The 12,454-nt window shown below is 35.6% G+C and overlaps 1 protein-coding gene across 1 annotated transcript in view; it reads left to right on the top strand.

Annotated features, from left to right (window-relative positions):
• LOC131541190 (uncharacterized) overlaps nt 1-12,454 on the top strand; it is a 34,098-nt gene continuing 21,644 nt past the window's right edge. Inside the window, exon 1 of the mRNA XM_058776783.1 lies at nt 1-28. The gene's annotated coding sequence lies outside the window, so the exon portion shown is untranslated. The remainder of the gene's footprint in view (nt 29-12,454) is intronic.

Below are 12,454 nucleotides of genomic sequence, written 5' to 3'. Positions count from 1 at the left end.
CCGCCATCTTGTCAAGTTCACGCGCCAGGTAAGTTGCACTAAATAAATGTTTTTGTTGTTGTTGTTTTTTTTAGACTAAATTTAACGAGAAAACCATGCAACATATTCGATTCTTTTTTTAGAGGACATTTAGAAAGTGTTTTATGAATTGTATATCCGAAGAAAAGTGCATATAAGACAGTGTAGGCCCTATGTCAATTTCAGGCGTCAGGTAGTCAAGTAATAAATATTTGTACAGGGTACTTAACCTTAGACTGAATTGATCAAAACGTTTATTTAAACGGTGTAATGTTTTATTTAAAAGTATATATTTATATATAAACCTACAACATATATAAAAACATCTAAGCGTTGTATGCTATCTGAGGGAAATTTAAGTAAAGGGAATGGTCTTTCACCTTGTTTAATCCATACAGCACTTAATATCAAAAGCTGTGTTACTATAATGACTTTTAGCTAATTTTGGCGTGTTGAATGATTTTGTGTGTGTGTGTGTGTGTGTTTCCGTGACGTGAAAACATAATGAAGAGATCGCGCGATCTTTCACCATTATGCTTAATACGATTTAACCGGAACCTTATGAAACGTGTAACTTAATGTAAACCACAGTAATGCGCTCATTTGAAGTTAACATGGGCGTGCTGAATGTGTTTTTGCTTGTATAAACTGTTGCAATTGACCCGTTAAGTAAAAAGACGACATTAAACGTGACTAACAACAAGCCACGGTGTCTCTTTTGAAACGGGGCGGATTACACGGCGTTTCTAGTCTCGTGAATGCCCAAATAATCAATCTTATGAATGACTATAAAACTAGTTCAGCAAAGGTTGAACCAACTGCAAAATAACAATTCAGATAACACTTTGAAGTCAGAAATTGACTGAGCGTAAAATTTCTGTGGAAGTAGTTACTAAATAATAATTAGTTGAAACCGCTTGAAATGTCTTACAGTGTGTGATGTCTTCAGAGTAAAGCAGACTTTAACTGATAAGTTCTAAGATATCTTTGGTTCCATTGTGTGCTGTAAAAATCCCAGTATCAATAACAACACACAATGACTAGCTGTTCTGTTTGTAGTATTTTGACAGAGAGATGGTCTCATTCTCTCATGCTTCCGTCTAAAAGTTGAGTTTTTTTTTTTAATCGTTTTTCAAGCATAACAAAGATAATGCAAATATCGGTTACAAACATAGCAAACAGGGAAAATGGAAGCAACAGACATCTTTTAACAGTCTGATGCATGTAGAGAAAGAGGGAAAAAAGAAGGAAGAAGCAAACCATTTCCAGGCCTCAATAATAACAGGTGTAGCCCTGTTAAGCCCTGTGCTCTTGTACATTTGCAGTGTACACTATTTTCAGTAGGTTATCTAATCAATATGTTTATATGTGGTGTAAACCAATTTTACATGTATTTATACAAATGGGAAAAACCAGCAAACAACATTTTGTTTTGTATTAAACTTATACAAAAATGTGAAGATTTTTTTTTTTTAATGCTCACAGAATTTTAATTCTCTGGATTATTATCATCACTTTTTAACATAACCTGGTTTTCCTAAAGGGAAGTTCATCCAAAAAGAAAATAAATAAATAAATAAATAAGAAAGAAATTTATGTCATTCTTTAGTAACATTTATGTCTTTTTAATACTGCCTTACTTTGTTGGAACACAAAAGAATATATTTTGTAAAATATTTCAGTGTTTTTTGTCCATGTATTAAAAGGTCTCAATGTTGTCCTTCATGTCATTCAAGGCTTTCTTTTTTTCTGTGAAAGCCATTGGCATTCAAAACAACACTTGACTTTTACAAAAAGCTTTTTCAGAATGTCTTCTTTTGTGTTCCGCTGAAGAACAGAAGTCTTGGAATGTCATGAGCGTGAGTAAATGATGACAGAATTTCCTTTTGGGGCCGAACTATCCCTTTAATGGAGATCAGAGACTGCTACTTTCAATTCCTCAACTTGTAAGTTCTTACTGAGCTTAGTTTTCTGTTCTTAGTAGTAAAAAGGCTTCATAGTAATACTATAGCAATATTTTAAAAAGACCTTTGCCTCCATTATGCTGTTCTTCAGGGAAACCGATAGCACATCCGTATGTTCAGACTTTAGCTTGCTGGAAATAACAAGAAGTGAACTTGTTATATTTTAGAATGACTAACAGGCCTCTTTAATATTTATAAGGTCTTTCCACACTGACTGCTCATTCGCAGTATCTCCAATTTTAATTGCAAATCTAAATTAGTCATTGAAACCTTTCCGTTAACTCAACACGTACACGCGGCTCCAAATGCGCCGTGGCTTGAGTCATAGGCTGTCATGTTTGCTGCCAAGAAGAGGAGGATGGCGGTCCAGATCTGACTGTGGGGACCATCTGCCTCTCTCTAATCCAGTAACCAAACAAGAACCTCACTCTGGTTCCGTTCCTTACCCACAGTGCATTGCTGCTGAGGACATGAAGGCACTGGCAACTTACAAAAGAGCAGATTAATGCGACTTCTCCCAGTGGATGAGGTGTTGGTTAGGTCGAGAGCTTGACTTTTTGAATTAGCCTCATAGCATTAGTTGGTTTATTAACCTTGTACTGTTGTTTTGAGATGGAGATGAAAGAGTTTGACATTGCTTTGGGAGCACATTGAAGACATAGAGACCTATTTTTACAGTATTTTGAGTGGGAACTAGTGCCAGCCCTGGCTAAATCGGTACCTTAAGTGAAATAAAACATGACCAAAGAAAAAATAAAATAAAATAAATTAAAAAATAATTATTTAGTGTAAGATATATGAAAGCTTGTTTTCACTCAAAACAAACAAACAAAGAAACGTACAAAAAAGTCATTTCAAGCTAGAAAATCGCAGTTGTAAGCTATAAAGTCACACTGGGTGATATAAAGTTGCAATTACGAGAAACAAAGTAACAGACATGAAATATAAAGTCACACTGTGAGATATAAATTCACATTTGGGAGATATAAAGTCACTTTTTTTACTCCGGTGCAGAAACGGCCTTCCATAAAGAAGTCTAGTGGCACAGGTTTTGTTTTGAATCCATGAGACCCATGTTTAAATCTTTAGTAAACCAAACATAATTGCAGATGAACTTGACAGCCAGTGATTATAATTTACATTTTTATTGCATGGAAATAGCAGCTTTGATATTTCATTTCCCCAGGAAACCATCAGTTGGGATTCGAGCAACATAATGGTGGGTAAAGCATTTTCAGTTTAATGCTAGGTTTTTTTTTGGTTTTTTTAAACTAAACAAAAACTCTTTTCTTTTTTAAAGAAAAATCTTTTTTTTATTCAGAGGCCCAAATTGGGCAAAAAATATGTAATTTGGTGCAGTTGCTGATATTTATATGGCCAAAATGTAAAATGAAAGTCTGAATGCTAATGTAATACAATGAGATCTTTAAAACATTATAGCAGACTACTTACACAAAATGCATATAAATATTAGTTTTCAATAACTAAATACTCTTTTTCTCCCAAAAACATGTCTTAGTAAGATTTAAAGGCTTAGTTTTATTATCAATCTGTGGTTTTTAATGTGTGGGCCAAAACATATAAGGTAATGATGATTGGGAGATGTACAAATAAACATTCTTCAAAAGCTTGTTGGCTTTATTTCATACATTTTAACTATTTGTTTTATTTTTATTTATTTTTTTTTCCTAAAAATGATGTATGGATAAGTAAACCTAAGCTGCTTTGGTCCATCTTGAAATAATATTAACAATATAAAAGTTACATATACTTATAAAAATCAGTAAAGTTTTCACAGCAGAAAGACACAGGAAACACAACCATTTTTTTTTTTTTACAATTATATAGGTCATTTACTCGTTAAAAATAAACTATCATGTTTATTTGTCATATTATTTGATCATGTTGATCATTTAGAGGCCTTAGGGATTTTTCCTATCAATATGATGCAGTATAGACTTTATAGGGTAAAAGCAAATGATCTGCAGAAGGTGCAACCTGACGGGACAGCCAACTTTAGACATGAGAAGGAGTAATTTATTTTTCTCTGATCTGCTAAATGCAACAGCATGAACTTATCAAGATATAATAAACAGTAACATCAATATTTTCTGAAAAGCTGCTTCAAATAAATGTACACTGTAAGAAGCACTATACAAATAAAATTGGAATATTTGCTACCATGTTTTAGATGAACACTTTCTACCCGCAATAACTGTGCAGCTTTATTATCAAAGTAACAAATACGTTCAAAAAATTAAAAAAAAAAAAAAGTTAACTTCTAAACTCTACCAGACTTTTGAACCATCTGTGGAGTCTGCTTCAGACTTTATCATTTTCCACAGGCGGTTGATAGATTGTGTTTAATCTCAGGTAACAACTCTGCTCTATTTTAGACTGACTGTACTGTAGGGTCTGAACAAGTCTGTCAGTTGTTCATCTAAGAAACAGCTCACTGGAGCGCAGTATGCCTTGAAGCTGTTAAACAAGCTAACCACAGCAGCCAGCCTGCACAAGCACAGACCCCCCATCATTTCACAAGAGTTTAAAGAAGAAATGCTGAGAGACATAAAAAAGAGACAGAGGAAAACAGCAATAATGTGTCAGCCTTTATGGACTCAAACATGGATCGAAGAGGGGTTAAGGCATAAACAACGCTAGCATTCACAAAATTACATTTAGCTTTGATTTGACAACAGAGACTTTGTGTTGGTTACGATTAATCATAAAACACTCCATAAGTGAGTGCGACATGCCCCAGTGCTGTTGTTACTAAAAGCCTGGGAGCCATCAACACTTTAAAAGAAGGAAATACGAATTTTAAGAAACAAGAGGAGCAACCAGTGTTTCTTTTTGTCTGAGCATGGAAATGTGCAAAATTAAACATCAGCCGTAACATAACCAGCAAATTGCATTGTTTTGAAGAGTACATCATTTTTATGTTGTGCATAGTCCAAGGTAGCTTGCGACGCAGCCAATTATCCTCGTTGTTGGAGGTTCTGAACAGAAAGGTCACTAGCAGAATTGTGTTGTGTGAATAGATTGGGTGGATGAAGGATGAGAAGCTTTCACTTACGATCCTCTCACAAGTCAAGTGTAAACAAGAAGTCTTGTTCAATACTCCCATTTCTCCTGAATACTTCAATTCTCTTGCTTCTCGGTGAAAGCATTAAAGGCGGTAAGAAAAGCCTTAGACAGGTTGTTTGGATCCGGGTGGGTGTCAGAGTGGTGTGGGTCAAACAGCCAGAGCTTTGTATATAATTGGCAGAGAAAGGAACCCCAGCTCTTTTTAGAGTACCTTACTTTTTCCATTTTTCAGTATATAGTTAACAGGGTATCATAAAGTATAATGGCAGAAAAGCTCTTGATGAGACAAATAATGGATACAGTGCAAAGCGTTTCAAATATTTATGAAAATATAATAGCAAGATAATCCTTGTGAAACAGAACTGTGATTAATTGTACTGCATGGGCACTTGGAGTGTACTTTAAATCTTAAAAATCCCTGCTTGCAGATAATACAATATTAATGACATAAAAGGCCACTTAAATGTATGTTTACACAACACTGTTTTCAGAAAATAACTCTTATATTTTCTAAACGATACTGTTACAGCACACCTGCCTGGACGTTTCTAGTACGACCTTGATTAGCTTGTTCAGGTGTGTTAAACTGGGGTTGCAGCTAAACTCTGCAGGACAGTGGCCCTATAGGAACAGGACTGGACGCCCCTGTTATTGTGGATCCGTGTGACAATGTTGTCGTCTGTACATGAAACATTTCAAAAAAGCAAAGGAAACCTTTTCTGTTTTTAGTACAATCATTGTCATATAGAGTACAATTTCATGACTATGTTTTATAACACACTTTTGCTTTTTAAACATGCACTTTGTATAATGCCAAATTATATTTTACTTTAAAGCACATTTTAAATCAATATGTTGTAATAATCTTTTGTCATGCTTTATTTTGTTGTTGTTGTTGTACACTTACTCTATGGAATTTTAGTTGGTCTGTTCTTGATTTTCCTGTGTTTGGTCCTGTTTCCTATGTTCCTGCTAGCTACCCGTTTGTTAAAATTGTTATTATGTTCACCTGCCCCTTGTTTAATTCTGTGATCAATTACTCACCCTCAAGTTATTCCAAACCTGTATGAATATATTTCTACTCACACACACAGAAAAAAATATTTTAAAGAATGACCAAACAGTTGCTTGTCCCTATTCATTTCTTTGAAATATCTTTTTTTTATGTTCAACTGAAGAAAGAAACTCGTACAGGTTTGGAACAACTAGAGGGTGAGTAAATGACGACAGAATTCTCACTCTTTTTAAAATAATTGATTTATTTTGGGTAAACCATTCTCTGCAGTCAAAACCAAAGCAGAAAGACAATGAAGCTTTTCAAAAACCTCTCATTTTTATGTGTCTCTATTCCATTTTCAACCAAGAAACAGCCATGCATTTCTGCTGAGCTCTGCTCTGCTCTGCTCTCCGAGCCCTGGTAAGCTCTGAGTTAAAGCCTGATCATTAATGTACATTTCTAGTTCAACACACTCTATTATGGATTGAGCTGTCATTGTTCCTAGTGTTAATGTGTTCCGCTCATGTATAATGGAATACAGCCGAGTCTTGAGCCAGAACCAGCTGCCAGCTGCATTACATCAAAAGCAGATTGAAGCAGAGAGACTGCACCTCGGTGAATATAATGTGTGTCACCTGCACGACCAAGGCTAAATGCATCACTTGCGAGGGTCCGCTGGGCTGCCACAAGTCCGCCGGGCTGACTTTCATAGGAGGTCACAATAGGGACTGATGAGAATAATGCAACGACTTGAATTTTGGATTACTAAGTGTATTAGTGTTTTTTTCTCTCCTCTGAATTTCGGCATTTAATTTTCTTATATTTCCCATCAGCACAATTTCCATTATCCTGTAGCTTCCTGTTAAAACCGAGTCCTTGAGCCAAATTGAATAAATCACAAATTCATTGTGAGTTGTCGAACCACTTTATCAAAGGTCTAATAGTATGGCTTCAGGGGAGCTTTTACAGACGAGCAGAACCAATCCCTGACACGTCTGAAGAGAATCTATTGAGATTGTCGTTTTTCTCCTGTCTGAAACCTGCTTTAAGACTTATTTGATCACAGGTATAAGAGTAGGATTTGGCAAGGTTATGATGTTTCCATATCTGTGTAAGAAAAGCACTGTTACCTGGGCTGTGCATGTTACATTAGTCCAATCCCTCTCCACACTAGCAGATGGCTCCTGTATGGGTGGTAGTAGAGTGGGTGTACTTTCCTGTATTCATATGATGAGCCTGCAGAATTGTTTGGCTAAGGTCCAGAGAGATCATATTAAAACTTCTTTGTCACTTCTGAGACAGCGATTGACTTCTGAAGTTGCATTTGTAAGATGTTACATGGTTGGCTGATTGCAGATGAACTTGACAGCCAGATCTATTCCGTTCCCTCATAACGCACTCAAATGCATGTTCAACCCTTTGTTTGCAGCACTGGATGGATATTTATGCAAAAACATGAACAACCAATGAAATCTACCATCTCCTGGGATGCTCATGTTAAACTGAATCATAAATATACATAAATTGCTATTGACGTGGCCTGGCAGATACTGCACACTGCGTAGGAATGGATACTATTTTCATGTTATGGCAGATATTAAAATTATTTGCTATTTTCTGTCGTTTAAACTGAAAATGAAACACTTAAAACTAAATCAATCATTTATAATGCTACAAGTGAATTTAGGCATTACAACATTGTATCATACAGTATGAAAAATGAAATTATAATGATTATATATTATAATCATATATATATATATATATATATATATATATATATATATATATATATATTAGTGGTGGGCCGTTATCGGCGTTAACGTGCTGCGTTAACGTGAGACTCTTATCGGGCGATAAAAAAAAGATCGCCGTTAATCTATTCTCAAAGTTGGGTTGGGAGCTGGGTCTATACTACGCAAGCTATGATGACTTTCACCTTGATATTTTAGCGCGGATGTATACCTAGCCGAATTGCACTGTAGGGGGCGAGAACTAGTCTTCGAACCTGTGTGTATGCATGCTAACATGGATGAAGCTATGAAGCCGCCGGGTTTGATTCAGGGAAAATTTATTTTTAAGAAGCTTCCCAATAGAAATCTCAGTGTTTCCCCTACCATTATTTTAGGGGCACCCCCCGCCCCCCTTGAAGGTCAAGTTGATTTTATTTAATTTTATTTTCTCTATAGCGCCAGACCACAAAATAAGTCATTCAATGTTACCTTCCCTATAGAACAGGTGTATACCTTGTTCTTTTATTAAACAAACTAAATAGCCTTATGTTATTTATCTTATTTACACGACGGCGTGTCATTTATGTCTCTACTTTACATGGTAGCGCTCTCTGTATCGCGCGCACAGCGGAGTTCTGCCCCGGTTCGCGCACACACAAACAAACGTAAGCGCACACACAAGTGAGCACACTCCCACTCCTATTTGTAAATATTAAGCCGCAAAACGTCTATTTAAATATGACTTCTGTGTGTCTCTGTGTTAATGTATGGCGCAGACGCGCGGGTTTGTTTACTCATACAGAAGCGCACGACGCTTGCGGTGATATTAACGTCTGTGGTCTCACTAAATGAGGACATAAATACATGAACAACATCTCCAGAACTGCTCTGAGAGTTACTTCATGAGCATTCGAGCGTTTCATTTGAGAAAAACTGAAAATGTAAAGGTATTCAAGGCAACCCGTCAAAATAAAAGTTCGGTTTCACTTGAAGACATTGGGCAGAACATAATAGACTACTACTACTAAAACTATTAAAACCTTATCTTTAAGGAATAATCATACAATGTCTTCAATGTTATTATCAATATTAAATCCCCTTTATTTTTATGTCGGGAAAAAACGCAAAAGCCTTTAGGTAGGCTACCTTATGTCATTTTAAATTACATCATTTAATTTAATTAATTAGCCTATTAATTACCACGACACCACAAATTACCACCATATTATGTTTGCTTCTTGATGACTGCTAGTTGTTTACTACTAGTAGTGAACTTATTCTGATCTACTTGGCAGAATTCAAATGAGCCATTTTAATCTAGATTAATCTAGATTAATTCCAAGATTACAGTGAGATTAATCTAGATTAAAAAAATGTATCTATGCCCACCACTAATATATATATATATACTGTATATATACACATTATGGCTGTTAAATGATAAATGGCAGACATTAAAATGCATTAAAAATGTTCAAACATGGGTTTGGTTTAGCTGATTGTCATTATAGTGAATACTGTAAAATTTGCGACAAAGGACATATTAAAATGAATGAATGTTACCTTATTGTTTTTCGATCTTAACTTTAAGTGTGTTTTAGATAATGGCAAGGGTAATGTAAATGTAAAAAATAGGGGAAATAAACATGTACAATTAAATATCTGTATACAGAGATACATTTCAAAATCTCTAATACTGACTTATATGGTGCAAATATATTGCAACGTTTAAATATAAGGATATAACGTAACACTTATTAATAGCACTTTTACAGATGTCTCGTGTTTATATCCACTGTGTCTGCCTAATGTTTTCTGTCAACTTGCTAATGAAAAGTGGCAAAATGATCCCCTTCCCCCACATAAACCATAAATAAAACACTAATCTGTTCTATAAACCTAGTAAATCAATCCACCAACGGACAATTTACAGCATTATGCATGAAAAAAAGAGCAGAAATGAATAGCAAACATGTCCAATTTCAAGATGAATAGACTCCCGGTCATATTTGTGCTTTCGTTCCCCCACGTCTCCCCGTGTACATGGAGCATCTCTAAATGTGGCCCTGCACATCTCCTTAATCACTCTCACACCTGACACTCCCCCCGTCGTCATAGCAACATGATCCAAGTGATCTCTCTGCATCCTCATGAGCGTTGCTCTCTTTTCTCTGAGCCAAAGTGAGATCTAATCAAAACTGTGTGAACAACTATTTATGCTGTTTAGCAATTCACCATAGGCGCAGCGTGAATGTTTTGTTTAAGAGAACTGAAGAAATAGAGAAGTATCCTTCATTACCAGCATTTTTAAGAAAGGTGTTCTATTTTTGGTTCAGTTTATGAACAGAAGATTTACTTTGTACTTTGTTTTCACATCCGAAATCCCCCTTGGAGCCACCCTTAAGCCCCAAATTGCAGCCAATAAAAATGCATATTCAAAAATAAGGATCGTTATTGGTAATTATTTGTTCGAGCTCTCTCTTCCTTTCACACCGAACAGATTCGCTGGAGCCGACTGCAACAATTAGCATTTGAAAATGCTCTATGGCCATGGCTGTTGACTGAGCATGCATAATGAATAGCATTTGAAAGAAAAACATCTCAGAGAGCACAGCTGAGACGTCTGTAGCACCATGGCCTGATGATATGCATTGATTCTGCTGTACTAATTCACATTTGAATCACAGAATAACATTTCACTGCAAGCTGTCGGCCCTGTTAGCCTGGTTCTGTGAAAGTATATCGCATCGAGAAAAATAAAGCAATATATTGTGGGTGCGATGCTGCAGCCAGCCAATAAAGCTTTCATCGCTTTAGATTTATAGTTTCATTTGGGTGGCACAGAAATCATAAACCATCTGATGTTTGGGATGAACTCAGGATTGACAGGATTTAGAGGCAGCTAATAGGACAACAGAGGCAGTAACTGTCACCTACACTGATCTAGGCTCTGTTAATGATGTGAGTCCCTACGTTTGCCTTGTGAATCCATTTTGAAATGTGATTGGGATGTCACTATTGCCACAGTGGTCTGGTTGGAACTGTAGTGATGGGACATCTGTGTTTATTCTTTAGGACAGCTCATGCGATGATTGCAATATTTGACTCCAGTCTTGCAGTCATCAGTAACAAGCTCACAAGACAGAAAGAGGCCCAAAACCATCAGATTTCAGTTGTGCTCTCTGGGGGTGATCAAACTCTCCTTTTCAAATGCCTTTGTGTTTCCACTGCTCTCATCCTCATGTTTTGCAGTTCAGAGGCTGCCTGACACAGTGCTCAAAGATATTGATTTTCTCTTTTCTCTGGTAGTCATTCAGGGTCATTTCCTAAATGAGGATTACAACAGTAGTGTTTGAAGTCACGGGCGGTGAGCTCTCAGTCTTGTTCATTGAGCTTTTGAACTGCTCAGAATTTCTGAAGGTCCTGAACCACATAAACAATATATTTTCCTTTAGAAGCATTTTGTCTTGTTTTCCATCAAATAAATATGGGCATGCATAAAACAACATGCATTTAACTGGACAAGCAAAATACCTTAGTAATAATATCAATAATGCAAGAAAATCTAACTGCATAAAATATTACAGCTTGTTTTTTTGCTTTTTTTTTTTAAATATCTTGTTTGTTTGCCATTGGCAAATTGTGTTTTCTTGTTTAATAACATAAACCTAATAAAAACTAATGAGGTTTCCACTTAAAGCAATTTGAAATTGATATGTTCTCACAAGTTGTACCAGCTAAACTTTAAATTGACTCAGTTTCTCAAGTTAATTCATCTTGTTTCATTAAACACAAGTCTAATCAAATTTAATGAGGTTGTGCCGTTGTGGGTTAAAAAACAATAATAATAACAAAAAATTGCCAGTGGGGTTTAAAAAACTCAATTTCTCTGAAAACGACAATGTTGTACTTGTTTCCAAGTACTGTAAATTTAACCTTTTTTATGGGTTTTTACTAGAAAGCATGGAAGCCCATCTCCACCATTTTCACAGTTTTGAGGAAAAAAAAGATAGAACTGTGAGACCTTAACTCAGAATTGTGAGATATACACTTACAAAAGATATTTTGATAAGAAAAGTCAGAATTGTGAGACAAACTCACAATTGCAAGAAAAAAAAGGTCAGAATTGTTAGAAAGTCACAATTACCTTATTTATTTTTAATTCCATGGTAGAAAAATAAAAAACAGAATTGCGAGATGTAAACTCAGAATTCTTAGACAAATAGACAGAACTGAGTGAGTATTAATTCAGAAATGTTATGGGGAAAAATATCAAAATTACCTTTCTTTTTTGTTTTAAATGTATTTATTTTTATTTTGTGCCAGAAAAAGGCTAGCATAGGAAACTTAGATAAAAAAAATAAATAGTTATATATATATATATATATATATATTTGCAGTGTGGTCTCTGACCCATTTGAATGCAGGAGAGAGCTGATAGTAATGGGATTGTATTTTCCTACCTTGTTGAATTCAGGTGACAAGACTATCAGGTGAAGGTGACATAGTATAATTGAGCTAAGTGTGAAAAGACCCAACAGGTAATTTGTTTTCAGGCTTATTTTTAACCTTATCCTCTAGCTCAACTCATTTCTCTCTGTCTCCCTCTCTCTCACACATTTCTCTCTCTCTCTCTGGTGACTGATATTGATTTT

The sequence above is a fragment of the Onychostoma macrolepis genome, chromosome 05 (assembly GCF_012432095.1).
Source record: "Onychostoma macrolepis isolate SWU-2019 chromosome 05, ASM1243209v1, whole genome shotgun sequence".
NCBI classification, from domain to species: Eukaryota; Metazoa; Chordata; class Actinopteri; order Cypriniformes; family Cyprinidae; genus Onychostoma; species Onychostoma macrolepis.
Note: the sequence above shows the minus strand (reverse complement) of the source record. Positions and strands in the feature narration are given on the sequence as shown.